The sequence below is a fragment of the Sus scrofa genome, chromosome 6 (assembly GCF_000003025.6).
Source record: "Sus scrofa isolate TJ Tabasco breed Duroc chromosome 6, Sscrofa11.1, whole genome shotgun sequence".
NCBI lineage: Eukaryota > Metazoa > Chordata > Mammalia > Artiodactyla > Suidae > Sus > Sus scrofa.
Genome location: NC_010448.4, coordinates 20363342 through 20375747, shown reverse-complemented (window position 1 = coordinate 20375747; position 12406 = coordinate 20363342). Strand labels below are relative to the sequence as shown.

At 44.8% G+C, this 12406-nt stretch overlaps 1 protein-coding gene across 14 annotated transcripts in view; it reads left to right on the top strand.

Annotated features, from left to right (window-relative positions):
- Positions 3448–12406, top strand: part of CNOT1 (CCR4-NOT transcription complex subunit 1) — a 100708-nt gene continuing 91749 nt past the window's right edge. For 8 of the 14 annotated variants that reach the window (XR_002344547.1, XM_021093960.1, XM_021093956.1 and 5 more), the window contains exon 1: positions 3458–3606. The gene's annotated coding sequence lies outside the window, so the exon portion shown is untranslated. Of the gene's footprint in view, positions 3607–12406 lie in introns of all 14 variants that reach the window. The other 6 variants (XM_021093955.1, XM_021093965.1, XM_021093963.1 and 3 more) reach the window with 4 other exon arrangements.

The window sequence follows — 12406 nt, the reverse complement described above, 5'->3', positions numbered from 1 at the left end:
GAACTAGTTGTACTATTACAAAATTGATCTTAGATAGTTGACCCCATGGGTGTTATTTTGTCTCTTTTTATTTATTATTATTATTTTTTCTGTCTTTTTCTAGGACCGCTCCTGTGGCATATGGAGGTTCCCAGGCTAGGGATCGAATCAGAGCTGTAGCCGCTAGCCTATGCCAGAGCCACAGCAACGTGGGACCCGAGCCACTTCTGGGACCTACACCACAGTTCATGGCAATGCCACATCCTTAACCCACTGTGCAAGGCCAGGGATCGAACCTGCAACTTCGCAGTTCCTAGTCGGATTCATTAACCACTGAGCCACGACGGGAACTCCCTCTTTTTAATTTTAAAATTAATTATTATTATTTTTTGCTGCATCCTCGGCATGCAGAAGTTCCCAGGCCAGGGATCAAACCCACACCACGGGAGCAACCTGAGCTGCTGCAGTGACAATACCAGATCCTTAACCTGCTGGGCCACAGTGGGAACTCCTGTCTCTTTTTACTTTTTTAACTTTTTAAATTTTTTTTTTTGCTTTTTAGGGCTGCACCCACAGCATATGGAGGTTGCCAGGCTAGAGGTCAAATCGGAGCTACAGCTGCCAGCCTATGCCACAGATCTGAACCACACCTTTGACCTACACCATAGCTCATGGCAACACCAGATCGTTAACCCACTGAGTGAGGCCAGGGATCAAACCCGCAACCTCATGGTTCCTAGTTGGATTCATTTCCGTTGCACCATGATGGGCACTCCCCTCCTGTCTCTTTAAAAAAAATTTTTTTACCTTAACTTATACAAATAAAACATGAATACATCGTCTTTCCAAAACGTTTAAATAGTTCAGTAATACAGGAAACAAAAAGTAAAAGCTCCCTTTACCCTTCCTCATTCTTTTCCCATTCCCAGTGACAACCATCTTTGTCAATGAGCAACCCAATTGAAAAATGGGCAGAAGGCCTAAATAGACATTTCTCTGAAGATACACAGATGGTCAATAGGCATATGAAAAGGTACTCATCATTGCTAATTATTAGAGAAATGCAAATAAAATTACAATGAGATCCTACCTCACACCTGTTCGAATGGTCATCATCAAAAAGTCTACAAACAATAAATGCTGCAGAGCATGTGGAGAAAAGGGAACCCCCATACATTCCTGGTGGGAATGTAAATTGGTGCAGCCACTATGGAAAGCAATATAGCAGTTCCTCAAAAAACCAAAAATAGGGAGTTTCCACTGTGGCTCAAGGGGTTAACCCGACTAGTATCTGTAAGGATGCAGGTTTGATCCCTGGCCTCGATCACTGGGTTAAGGATCCACTATTGCTGTGAACTGTGGTGTAAGTTGCAGATGAGGCTCAGATTCTACATTGCTGTGGCTGTGGCTGTGGCCGGCAGCTGCAGCTCCAATTTCACCCCTAGCCTGGGAACTTCCATATGCCTTGGGTTAGGCCCTAAATAGCAAAAAAAAAAAAAAAAAAAAAAAAAAGACCTACTGTAGCAATTCTTGCCACTGTTTTATGTGGGGTTCCTGAGTATCCCATGGTTTGTTTGAAAGTCCCATAGAGACTTTCAGTAAAGGTTGCTGAGAGAGTTGGCCTCCAGGGGAGTTTCCGTCGAGGCGCAGCAGAAATGAATCGGACTAGGAACCATGAGGTTGCGGATTTGATCCCTGGCCTCGCTCAGTGAGTTAAGGATCTGGAGTTGCTGTGGCTGTGGTGTAGGCTGGCGGCTACAGCTCCGATTCCACCCGGGCCTGGGAACCTCCATGGGCCGTGGGTGGGGCCCTAAAAAGCAAAAAAAAGAAAAAAAAAAAGAGTTGGAATCAACCAAGGAATCAACCAAGGAATGGGCAGGTGGCAAAAAATATTTAGGAAATTATGGTAAGTGAAATTAGCCAGTCACAAAAAGACAAAATCTGCATGAATCCACTTATGTGAGACATGTAAAGTAGTCAAAATCTTAGAAGGGTAGTTTTCAAGCACTGGAGGAAGGAAATGAGTTGTTTGATGGGTATAGAGTTTCAGTTTTGCAAGATGAAAAAGTTTTTCTAGAGATCTGCTGCACGACATGCATATAGTTAACAGTACTATATGGTAACTTAAAAATGGCTACGATGGTAAATTTTATGTTGTGTTTTTTGTTTGTTTTGTTTTGGCTGAGCCCATGGCATGTGGACGTTCCCAAGATGGGACCTGTGCTGCACTTGTGACCTGCCCCACAGCAACGATGGATCCTTAACCTGCTGCTCCACATCAGGAAGTTATATGTTATATGTTTTTACCACATCCTCCTCCCCCCACGTGTAAGTTCTTGGGGCAGGATTCCACAGCCAGAGAAGCAGAGCAGTGACAAGAGAGCCTTAACCCGCCTTACATAATTTTTTTTAAAGAGACATATGGCTAGCAAACAAGAAACTTAGTGTTGCCTCAGGACAGCAGAGATTAGGATCGTTTTTCTCCAAAAGGTAAAAGATCCAACACTTTCTTCCCAATCTTCCCACCCTTCTGGGAACAGATGACCTCCAAATCTTTAAAAAGATATGTTCCCATGCTTTTTATTCCCAGAGCAAAAGGCATAAATATTCTTTTTTATCCACCTCCAGGGAGTGAGCCAAAAAGAGGACCTGAGCCTGAGCTTCCCACCTCTTTCTAAGGAGTCCCTTCCTCAATAGGCAGAACGAGAAAGGAAAGTTCTCTCCAGTAAAGTTAGGCAGGCTAGGACCAAATGGGAGCCTGGAAGACTACGTTCTCCAGCATGCATTGCTGCCCCTAGAGCGCATTCAGTGACTGAAGAATACGCACTACTTTTGCGACAGGGATGGGGTTGGGTGAACTACAGATCCCAGGATGCAAGGGCTACCACTCCAGTAACAGCCTGGCTTGCTTTCTGGAGCTGGCGTTCCCCGCCAAAGGGATACGCGGTTTGGGGAATGTTTGAGATTGGGAAGCCCCGTGGTCTATCGGATTTGACACTTCGAAAGAGGAAGGAGAATACGGGAAGGCTGCTTTTCACTGTAACTCAAAGTTGTTCCCGGGCAGGATAACAAGGGTTTAAGGGCCCCCCCCTCCTTTATTTATGGTTTCTCATAGCCAATGTCAGACACCCATTGGTGGAGGACTTCGAGGGCAGGTGGGAAGTCCGAGCAGCCCTACATCGAAGTTATCTGTCTCTCCTTATTGGTCTTCAACTCGAGCGCAGGCGCGAGGGCTCCGATTCCGGTCCCTGGGGACTGGTGAGCGGCAATTGGCCAAAGCCCGCGAAGTAGGAGTCTGGATTGGTAGTTGCTAGCAGGATCCTGGTTTCTTCCTTGACTTCTGCAAGTGATAGAGTGTGATTGGTTTAAATCCGCGGGCACCCGTCGGTGATTGGGTGGAAGCCACAGGCGGAGTACGGCCATTGGCTGGTGCTGGGGCCATCCCTCCTCGGGCGGGCAGCGAATGATGAAATGGGAACGGGGAGGGGAAAGGCCGCGACGTGAGCGCGCGACCTCCGGCGCCATTTTGTAGAGAAACAAGCGGAGTTAACCGAAGAGAGGGTCGAGGAGAGCCGGAGTCGAGGACCCAGGAGTTTCCTGTGTCCAGCGCTGCCGGAGCCGCCCGAGGTGAGGTGGGCTGGGGTCAGGTGCTGAGGCCGGCTGACGGTGTCAGCTACGGAACGCGGGTGCCGGTGCGGGAAGGAACCGAGGTGGTCCCGGGGCCATTGGGAACGTTTCCCGGCGCTCCGCGGAGTGAGGGGCAGTCGGACGGGGAAGTGGCGAGGCGGGAGAGGGCGGACTCTCTCCTCTTCGCTCGCGAGTCTTCGGGCTCTGAAGAGAAGCGGCCGAAGTGAAGGCTCCACGAAGCGGAAGGCAGAGCGCGGGATGAGTCTCGGGATGGCCCCCGGCCCGGGCCTGGAAGCTCTGAGGGTGGCGGTGGCGGCATTTGGGGCGGCTGGGCCTCGCCTCGCGCGGGCTGCCCCCTTCGCAGACCCCACGAGCTCCTCAACTGCCGGATGAGTGCAGTGGGCATGGGCGTAGGAGGCCTAGCCCCGGGGGCGAGGGGAGCGTGTTCCGAGTAGTTGCAGACTCCCAGTTCCTGTTGTTGGACCCGGAGCTGCCAATCCTCCTCCCCCCGCCCCCAGCACGTTGTCAAACCCCGAGTGTTTTCGGGTGTCCGCCGGTGGGAGGGGCGGGCGGGAGCGAGGCACTTCCTTATTACTTCTTGCCACAGGTTTTGTTCCATTCGCGCGCCCGGGCGCTCTCACACTCGCTCCGAAGTCGGCCCCCATCCACCTGGCCCAGTGTCTGTGCTAAGTGGCGTTTCTGCTCACCCATGGAAAGTGTCCTCCTGGTGAGCAGAGCACATGGAGGCTTCAGTGCTGGGGAGAGATTTTCTGCGGATCTTGTAGGGGTTACATAAGGCCAAACGCACAGATACTCCGTTTCAGTAACCCCCACCCCTGCAGGTTTCACCCCACCGGGCTCCTACAGATGAGCATCCCCACTAGGACTGCGCTTTAATGCTTCCTCTCTGTGGGTTTGGAAATGTTGTGTTTAAAGTAAACTTTGAGAAGAAAACTTTTGCTCTGAAGTCACTCAAAGGCCCTAATTTTTAGGATTCTGAGAACGTCTTTTTGTTGGTGGTAACACAGTTTTCTTTCCTTATTTCTCTACGTTCTGTTGCCATGAGGTTAACAACTAATTGATTGAGTCTCACTGATTACTTTTTGGGGAAAAATTCTGAACATTTCCCTCATGACAGTCCATTTGATAGGAACAGGTTCACATGGATGAAAAAGTGGACAAATAAAAAACTGGGAAGTAGGTCAATCAGATCAGGAACAAACTTGTTTTTGTAGAGGTATTTGGGTTTAAAATGCCAAGAATGGTAGCATAGTATTTTAGCTGTTAATAAGATGAATGGTAACAGTTTAAATAATCCTGTTTCGCTGCAAGTTGTTACCTTGTCTAAGGAGAAAATGATCTGATGATACATAAAGTTTTAGGCATCTAACTGGGCTTTGACTGAAATGGTCATACGATGAAACATGTTTGGAGAGTTGGTCCCTTTTCAACAAGTTGGGGTCCCAAGTCCTTCTGTGGAAACTTAAGTGTAGAATCAAGGCACAAAGATTCGACCACCAATAAATGAAAGTATTTCCCTTTCTTGCCGAAGATTATCATCTTAGAAGTTTTAAGGCAGAGTTTTGTGGCATGATAGTGGAACGGAACTGAAATGTCTTTGGTTCCCATTTCACTTGAATGGATCTGTGGCGTAGCTTTTTTCTTTGAGTCTCTAATATTTCTACTGGGGTTTTAAATCCCAGTCTCTTTAATATGGCCCTTGTCAGGCTAAGTGCTGTGGCTAACTTTGGGTTAAATCATTTAAAAAAAGTAAAAAACAGGAGTTCCTATTGTGGCTCAGAGGGTTAAAAACCCTACTAGTATCTGTGAGGATACAGGTGCAGTCTGGCCTTGATCAGTGGGTTAAGGATCCAGTGTTGGTGTGAGCTCTGCTCTAGGTTAGAGACACGGCTTGGATCCTGCACTGCTGTGGCTGTGGTGTAGGCTGGCAGCTGCAGCTCATATTTGACCTGGGAACTTCCATATGCTACAGGTGTAGCTCTAAAAATAAAGGTGGGGGGCAAAAACAACTGTGTGAGCACAGAAGAGGAAAAGCTTGCTATTTCTTGATAACATGCTTAAAGTATAATTTTTTTTTTTTTTTTGTCTTTTTGCCATTTCTTGGGCTGCTCCCGCAGCATATGGAGGGTCCCAGGCTAGGGGTCTAATTGGAGCTGTAGCTACATGCCTATGCCAGAGCCACAGCAACGCAGGACCAGAGCCGAGTCTGCAACCTACACCACAGCTCATGGCAACGCCGGATCGTTAACCCACTGAGCAAGGGCAGGGATCGAACCTGCAACCCCATGGTTCCTAGTTGGATTCCTTAACCACTTAGCCACGATGGGAACTCCTTAAAGTATAATTTTAAATGATCCTTCCATGTTGCTTTTTCCAAATGTATTTTTGGTTGGATTCTGATTTAGTTATGAAAAGCTTTTTAACCAGCTAAAATTTATGAACTTGAATCTTTATTTCATTCTACAGGTGTAGCACATCTTTGGTACTCAATGCCATGGAAGAGAATTTGTCCACAATGATTTTGATTGGGTACTCAGATTTTGATTGGATACTCAGATATTTCAAGACACTAATATTTTGTAAGATGTTTATGCTTCTTGAATGAACAAAAATAGTACTGCCATTTTGAAATGCTATATTTTATGAACTTTTTTTTTTGTAGAAGAACAAAATTAACTTTTAAGTAAAAAATGTTAGCTGAAACACTTCTTAAAGGGCCCTCTGACCAACTGAACTTCCTGCTGGGAAGTTTCAAAATGGCATCCTACTGAGTCTTATTTTAAGATCTTATATAAAGGAAGATCCTGCAGTTCCCTTTCTGTTTGCTCACAATTTTTAAGAAGCATGTTTCAAAGCTAAAATGGGCTCAAAACCTTTTGCACCCTATGTATACACAATAGTTAATTGTAGTGTACTTTTCATTCATACATTTGCAAGAATGTAGCAGAACAAATAAAATGAATTATTCTTTGAAATGCATTCTTTGAGAAGTCAGTAATTAGAGGTGTAGACTTAATCTGAAACCCTGTGTTGAGGTTTGAAGGAAATGCAGCCTTTGGAAATGTGGAGTGTAGATTTAAGAAAAGCATTTTTGTTTTTAATGTTGAAAAACTAAGCACAAACCTCCAGGCTAAATTGTCTTGGTTCATTTTGTTACAATTGTTAGAAGGAAATTCCTAAAATGTGAATGAATTGATAAACTGCAGGAGAGGGTTTTGTTTTGTTTTTGGTGGTGGTGTTGGAGTAATTATATGAAATGTAAAGTGGAATGAAGCATGTTTTAAAAGATACTATTTTACTGCTCTTAAGTTTTAAGAGCTCAGCATTTTCCCTTTCAGGTAATTAGTTTGAAAGTTTGTCACCTTGGATTTAGAGCTCCTAGTTTTGAAATGTAGTGTTCTTTCTAATTTTTTTATAGACTCATCATAAGAATAGTTATCCCTTTGTTTCAGACCCAGTCTTTTTTGTAGTAGCTTTCTAACTAATCTCTCCAGTATCTCTTCCCCATCATTTGTCTATTGGATTTCTTTATTACCTAAGTAATATGTGAATATGTTTTAATTGTAAATGATTCAGGGATACAGTTAATTTTTTTTTTTTTTTTTGGTCTTTTTGCTATTTCTTTGGGCCGCTTCCGAGGCATATGGAGGGTCCCAGGCTAGGGGTCCAATCGGAGCCTCAGCCCCCGGCCTACGCCAGAGCCACAGCAACGTGGGATCCGAGCTGCGTCTGCAACCTACACCACAGCTCATGGCAATGCCAGATCCTTATCCCACTGAGCAAGGCCAGGGATCAAACCCACAATCTCATGGTTCCTAGTTGTTAACCACTGCACCATGACGGGAACTCCCCTGTGCCACATCTTCATCTATTCCTGTTGATGGTATGTACTAAGCTAGTTTGTGGACATTTATGCATAGCTTTGTAGAGTTCTTCTGTGTTTGGGTTTCATTCTTGCTTATAATTTGCTATTGTCTACCTAGCTTTCTACCCTTGCTGCCCTATAGTTTATTCTCAGTTCATTATCTAGCGTCATTCTTGTATTTTTTTTTAGCTTTTTAAATTAATTAATTACTGCTTTTTAGGGCCAGTCCCATGGCACATGGATGTTCCCAGGCTAAGGGGTGGAATTGGAGCTATAGCTGTCACCCTACACCACAGCTCATGGCAGCACCGGATTCCCGACCCACTGATCGAGGCTAGGGATGGAACCCACATCCTCATGGTTACTAGTTGGGTTGTTGCTGCTGTACCATAACTGGAATTCCCATTCTTGTATTTCAAAAGTTACATCATTGATGTCTTCTGTTCAGACCATCCATTGATTTGCCATTTTGTTTTTAAGTAAAAGCCAAAGACAGTCCATCGTCTACAGGATTTAGCCCACCTCTATACCTCTTCATATATTCCCCCTTCTCTCCAACTTACTCTCTTCCTCTCCCTCTTCACAAAGTTTGCTTAAGCTGTACTTGGCCTCTTTGCTTTTTCTCACACATGCCATGTGCTCTCTGAGAAAGCCTGTGCACTACTGACCAGTACCTCTATCTGGAAGGTTCTCTCAGATAAGTGCATAGCTAACCCCCTTGGCTACTGAAAGTCTTGCTCAGATACTTTCCTTATAAGCCTCACTCTGACCACTCTATTTTTTTTTTTTTTTCTTTTTTTGCCATTTCTAGGGCCGCTCCTGCGGCATATGGAGGTTCCCAGGCTAGGGGTCTAATTGGAGCTGTAGCCACTGGCCTACACCAGAGCCACAGCAACTTGGGGTCCGAACCGCATCTGCAACCTACACCACAGCTCATGGCAACACTGGATCCCCAACCCACTGAGCAAGGGCAGGGACCGAACCCGAAACCTCATGGTTCCTAGTTGGATTCGTTAACCACTGCGCCACGATGGGAACGCCCTGACCACTCTATTTAAACTTGCAATCCTCCCTCTACCCCAGTTTGATTCACCTTTACCTTGCTGTTTTTACGTGGTACTTAGCATCTCTGAACGTGCTGCTGCTGCTTTTTTGTTTTTGTTTTTTAGGGCCGAACTTGTGGCTTGTGGAAGTTCCCAGGTTAGGGATCGAATTGGAGCTCCAGCTGCCGGCCTACACCACAGCAACTCGGGATCTGAGCCATGTCTGTGACTTACACACCGTTCACGGCAACGTTGGATCCCCAATCCCCTGAGTGAGGCCAGGGATCAAACCTGCATCCTCACGGATACTAGTTGGATTTGTTTCCTTTGCACCACAATGGGAAATCCCCATAATTTTTTGTGATTACCATTTTTCTTCCCCAGTGGGATTTCAGGGTTGTATAGATGCCTGTTCACTGATGTATCTCAAATACCTGACACATGGTAAGTACCCAACAGGCATATGACTGGGTTAATATACATAGTAGTAATGCATAACCTGTGTCTCTGATAAGTTTTGGTAGCCACTTCACATAAGCCTAATACCATTTCTTTCTTTTTTTTTTTTGTTTCTTCTGTTTACGGCTCACCTGTTCCCAAGCTAGGGGTTGAGTTGGAGCTGTAGTTGCTGGCCTATGCCACTGCCACAGCAACATGGGATTAGCCTCATCTGCTACCTATACTGCAACTTTTGGCAACACCAGATCCTTAACCCTCTAAGTAAGGCCAGGGATCAAACCTGCAGCCTCATGGACATTATGTCAGGTTCTTAACCTGCTGAGCCACAGTGGGAGCTCCCCAAGTACCATTTCTTACCATTTGATTGATTTAAGTTGTGCTTGGCTTTGTGTTAACTTTGTGGAGAGCCAGACCTGAGGTATTAACATTTCGGGCCCACCCTGCTGAAGGTGTGTGCAAAAGCTGGAAAATTTTTTTTTTTTGGCCATGCAGGTTTCCCAGGCCAGGGATCAGACCTGCACCACAGCTACGACCTGGGCTACAGCAATGACAATGCCAGGTCCTTAACCTGCTGAGCCGTGCGGGAGCTCCATAAAAGCTATTTTCTCAGTAAGGGCACTATTAGCGTTTGGCCAGGATAGTTCTTAATTGGTGATGCTGTCCTCTTGTAAGATGTTTATTGCATCTCTAATTCTCACTGAATGCTAAAATAGCTCTCCTACTCCCACATTTCATAATGCTTTTGGAGATTATATTGCCCTCTAGTTTATCCCAGTAAATATTCTCTTGGGGTACAGATTTGTTGTCAGTGTTATTTTTTACTTTTAATCTAACTATTATTGGAGTAAGCTACACGATACTTAAATTATTTTAATTTTATAGTGGCACGTGAAAAATACACATGGGAAAGGAATACCATATTTAACTGATTCTTAAATAAATTTTTAACATTTTATCACCTGTGAAATTGGAATGTATCATGTCAGAAAAACTGCTAACAAGTAAACTTCATAGGTGATACATAAAATAGTGATACTTTCACACTGAAAGACAAAGCAGCCTGAAATAAAATGTTGGCACATAATCTCCACCTTTGATGGATGATGAAGTGGAAGAATTTTACCAGACTTTGACTACATTTTGTTTTCTGTTAAGTCTAGTCAAATTGTATTTTAGGGACCTAGAAATTGAGAACTGGTGAGCATTGGGGTATGTGTATCCTTTTTTGAATTAGTGTTTCAGTTTTCTTCCTATGCATACTCAGGAGTAGGATAGCTGGATCATATGGTAGTTCAGTTTTTAGGTTGTTTTTAGTGTTTTGTTTTGTTTTTTCTGTTTGTTGGTGTAGGTCGTAGATGTTGCTCATATTCCACATTGTTGTGAGCTGTGGTGTAGCTTGCAGACAAGGCTCGGATCCCGAATTGCTGTCGCTGTGGTGTAGGCCAGCAGCTACAGCTCCAATTTGACCCTTAACACAGGAACTGCCATATGCTGCTGGTGCAGCCCTAAAAAGCAAAAAATAAGGGAGAGGGGAAAAAAAAAAAAAAAAAGCTTAAGCTACAACAGTGACAACACTGGATCCTTAACCTGCTGCGCCACAAGGGAACTCCATTTATTTTTTTATTCTTCACAGTTTTAGAGCCCTTGCAGTTCTCTCTTGAATGCATTCACTTTTCCCCACTTGATAGGTCTTAATTTCTCTGACTTAATCTTTTCTTAATCTTCTTTCTCATTTTTTCGCATTGTCAAGAGTAAGGTCTAAATTTTTTTTTTTTTTTTTTTTTTTTTTTTTTTTTTGGTCTTTTGTTGTTGTTGCTATTTCTTGGGCCGCTCCCGAGGCATATGGAGCTTCCCAGGCCAGGGGTTGAATCAGAGCTGTAGCCACCGGCCTACACCAGAGCCACAGCAACGCGGGATCCGAGCCGCGTCTGCAACCTACACCACAGCTCACGGCAACGCCGGATCTTTAACCCACTGAGCAAGGGCAGGGACCGAACCCGCAACCTCATGGTTCCTAGTCGGATTCGTTAACCACTGCGCCACGACGGGAACTCCACACGTCTAAAATTTTTAACCTGATCATATCCTTTGTTGGTAGGCAAAGCAGGCTCTAGTGTTGGCCACAAACAACCTCAAAATACCAGTGCCTTAGCAGAGCAAACATTTATACTCAGATAACTTTCATTGAGAATGTTTATTAGGTTGCCTTTTATGTAGTAATTCAAGAACACAGGCTCCTTCCATCTGTGGCACTGTCCTCTTCTAGGTCTTGGGAGTTCTATTCATTCAGCTGGCAGTTGGTGAAAGAACCAGATGATCATGAGTAGGAGGTTTTATGGATCAGGTCTGGGAGTGGCTAGTATTTTGGCCTGCACTTCTTTGAGGCTTGGTCACACCTATGCAGGAGAGGCTGAGAAATACGGTCTAGCTGTTTAGCTAGGAAGAGGAAACCGATTTGGTGAACATCTCATAAGACTGCTACTCTCTATTCCCTAAAAGATACCCAAGCCAATCCATATAGCATCTAGGATTGTCTTTATGATAAAATACTAAATTCTGAACTGAATTCTGCACATGTGGAAAGGAAACCCATAAATTGAGTCCCAGTTAAGTTTAGAAGGCATTTCCTCTTGGCTACTAGTAGAATGAGTATGTTGGGGTGGGGGTCCCAGGACTACCTCCAACCCCAGGTTTAGTAATTCCCTAGAAAGACTTCCATAACTTGGCATATAATTGTACTCAGGGCTATGATTTATTGCAACAAAAGGATACAAAGCAAGATTAGGAAAGGGAAAATGCATATGGGGTGAAGTCCAGAGGAAGCTAGGCTCATTCTCCCAAGCATATGAGCCTCTCCTAATGTCTCTCCCAGTGGAGTCATACAGGACACACTTCATTCCTCCAGCAGTTGTGACCGCATGTGTATGAAATGTTGCCTGGCAGGGAAGCTCATTAGAGACTTGTCACCTGGGTTGGTCATGTCGGCACCCTCTGCCTACCAGATACCAAAATTCCAGGTTCCCAGAAGGAAGGTGGGTATTCAACATGAACCACCTCTTTGGGGTACAGTTTAGGCACAGTGAGCCACTCTTACTAGTTCTAGCACTGAGGATTAGTTGTCTGAAAATCCAAGTTTTGACACCATCCAAGGGCTAACCTGGCAAGCTCTTCCTAAGCATAGCAATCTCTGGCCTTCTGTGTTAAATTAACTCTTCTACACAGTGAGTGAGGTTCACACAGACCTCCATAGATTGGAATTTTTTATAGAGAGAATCTTGGAATATGCAAAAAGACTTTACTGACCTTGTTTGTGTGTGTGTGTGTGTAGGGCCACACCTGGGGCATATGGAAGTTGCCAAGCTAGGGGGTTGAATCAGAGCTTTAGCTGCTGGCTTACATATGCCACAACCAT